Consider the following 3,530-nt stretch of genomic DNA (forward strand, 5'->3'; position numbering starts at 1 on the left):
AATCGAGGAGGAGGAGCGTTTCCTCCATAACTCATTCTATGAAGCCAGCATCAGCCTGATACCAAAATTTTGCAGAGACACAATGAAAAAAGAGAAATTCAGACCATTATCCCTCATGAGCATAGATGCAAAAATCCTCAACAAAATACTAGGAAATCAAATGCAGCAGCACATCAAAAAGTTAATATACCATGAACAAGTAGGCTTTACTCCTGGAATGCAAGGCTGTTTTAACATACGCAAATTAATAAATATGATTCACTACAGAAACAGAACTAAAAACAACCATATGATCATCTCAATAGATGCAGAAAAAGGTTTGATAAAATCCAACATCACTTCATGATAAAAATTCTATCAACAGACTAGGCATCAAAGGAAGATATCTCAAAATAATAAGAGCAATCTATGAAAACCCTACAGCCAATATAATATTGAATGAGCAAAAGCTCAAACGTTCCCCTTGAGAAATGGAACAAGACAAGGATGCCTACTCTCTCTATTCCTATTCAACATAAATACTGGAAGTCCCAGCCAGAGCAATCAGGAAAGAGAAAGAAAAGGCATCTGAATAGAAAAAGAAGTCAAACTAGTTATCTTCAGTGACAATATAATTCTATACCAAGAAAATCCTAAAGACTCTGCCAAAACATTCCTAGAATCCATAAGTGACTTTCATAAAGTTTCACGATACAAATTCAGTGTACAAAATATCAGTAGCATTTCTATACACCACCGTCTAGGCTGAGAGTGAAATCAAGAACATAATCCCACTAACAATAGCCACAAAGAAAATGAAATACCTAGGAATACAGCTAACCAAGGAGGTTAGTTAATACAAGGAATACAACTAAACAAGGAAAACTATAAAACACTGCTGAAAGAAATCAGAGATGAATTTCCACAAATAAATGGAAAAACATTCCATGCTCATGGATTGGAAGAATCAATATTGTAAAAATGGCCTTAATTCCCAAAGCAATTTGCAGGTTCAATGCTACTGCTATCAAACTATCAATGATATTCTTCACAGAATTTTAAAAAACCATTCTAAAATTCATGTGGAACCAAGAAAGAGCCTGAATAGTCAAAACAGTTCTAAGCAAAAAGAACAGAGCCAGAGACATCACACTATACTGACTTCAAACTATACTATAAAGTGACTGTAACCAAAACAGCATAGTACTTGTACAAAAACAGACACATAGATTAATGGAACACAATAGAAAACTCAGTAAAATAGCCTCACACCTATAACCATTTGATCTTTGACAAAGTCGACAAAAACAAGCAATGGGGAAAAGATTCCTTATTTGATAAATGGTGCTTGGATAACTGACTAGGCATATGCAGAATATTGAAGCTGTACTTCTATCTTTCACCATATACAAAAATTAACTCAAAATGGACTAAAGATTTAAATGTAAGACCTCAAACTATAAAAATCCTGGAAGACAACTTAGGAAATACTCAACACTGGTTTTTGCAAAGAATTTTTGGCTGAGCCTCCAAAAACAATTGCAACAAAAACAAAAATAGATGAGTGGGACCTAATTAAATATCTTTTGCACAGTAAAATAAACTATCAACAGAGCAAATAGTCAACTTACAGAATGAGAGAAGATATTTATAAACTATGCATCTGACAAGGGCCTAATATCCAGAATCTATAGGGAACTTAAAGAAATCAACAAAACAAAAACCAAACAATCCCATTAAAAATGGGCAAAGGACATGAACAGATACTTATCAGAAGAAGACACACAAGTGGCCAACAAACATGAAAAAATGCTCAGCATTACTAATCATCAAAGAAATGCAAATCAAAACCACGATGATATACCATCTCCACCAGTTGGAATGACTATTTTTAAAAAATTGAAAACAAACAGATGCTGGTGAGGCTTTGAAAGAAAAAGAATGCTTACACAATGTTGGTATAACTGTAAATTAGACCATCCATTGTGGAAAGCAGTCTGAAGATTTCTCAAAGAACTTAAAGCAGAACTACCATTTGACCCAGGAATTCCATTACTTGATATATACCCTATAGAAAATGAATCATCATATCGAAAAAAACACATGCACTCATATATTCATCACTGCACTATTTACAATAGCAAAGACATGAAATCAACCCAGGTTCTCCTCAGTGATAGATTGGATAAAGAAAATGTGGTACATATACACTATGGAATACTAGGCAGCTATAAAAAGAATGAAAGACCACCTTTACAGCAACATGGATGCATCTGGAGGCCATAATCCTAAGCAAATTAGCACAAGAACAGAAAACCAAATACTGCATGTTCTTATTTATAAGTGGTAGCTAAGCATTGAACTCACATGGTCATAAATATGGGAACAATAGACACTGTGGACTACAAAAGGGTGGGGTGGGATGTAAAAAAGTATGTACTGGGTACTATGCTCACTACCAGGTGACAGAATCCATACTCCAAATCTGAGCATCATGAAATATTCCCATGCAACAAATCTGCACATGTACCTGTTGCATCTAAAATAAAACTTGAAATTAAAAAAATGGATTCAAATAATTTAATAGATCTGGGTATTCTGAGGTTATTTTTTCTTATGAGCCTTGATAATACTGTGTCTTTTAAGGAATTTTTAAAATTTTATTGAATTTGTTGAATTTATAGGCATAAAGGTGTTTGTGTTATCCCTTTATTATAGTTTAATGTCTGTGAAGTCTATTGAGATGCCTTCCCTATTACATTTATGATATTGATAATTGATTACCTCTAGGATTTTTGTTTCTTTGAGGAAATTACTCTAGCTGGAGTTTTATTAATTTTATTAATCTTTCCAAGGAATAGCTTTTAGCTTAATTGATTTTCTTTCTTGTTTTTCTTTTTTTTTTATTATACTTTACGTTCTGGGATACATGTGCAGAATGTGCAGGTTTGTTACATGGGTATACATGTGCCATGGTGGTTTGCTGCACCCATCAACCCATCATCTAGGTTTTAAGCCGCACATGCATTAGGTATTTGTCCTAATGCTCTCCCTCTCCTTGTCCCCCACCCCACGACAGGCCCCAGTGTGTGATGTTTCCCTCCCTGTGTCCATGTGTTCTCATTGTTCAACTCCCACTTATGAGTGAGAACATGTGGTGTTTGGTTTTCTGTTCCTGTGTTAGTTTGCTCTCCTGTTTGAGGTGTCTCTTGACCCCTGCTGGGAGGTCTCTCCCAGTCAGGAGGCATGGGGGTCAGGGACCCACTTGAGGAGGCCATCTGTCCCTCAGCAGAGCTCCAGCGCTGTGCTGGGAGATCTGCTGCTCTCTTCAGAGCCGGCAGGCAGGAACGTTTAAGTCTGCTGAAGCTGTGCCCACAGCCACCCCTTCCCTCAGGTGCTCTGTCCCAGGGAGATGGGAGTTTTATCTATAAACCCCCGACTGGGGCTGCTGCCTTTCTTTCAGAGATGCCCTGCCCAGACAGGAGGAATCTAGAGAGGCAGCCTGGCTACAGGGGCTTTGCGCCCCACTGTGGTGGGCTTCGCCCAGTCTG

This window comes from Gorilla gorilla, chromosome X (genome assembly GCF_029281585.2).
Source record: "Gorilla gorilla gorilla isolate KB3781 chromosome X, NHGRI_mGorGor1-v2.1_pri, whole genome shotgun sequence".
NCBI classification, from domain to species: domain Eukaryota; kingdom Metazoa; phylum Chordata; class Mammalia; order Primates; family Hominidae; genus Gorilla; species Gorilla gorilla.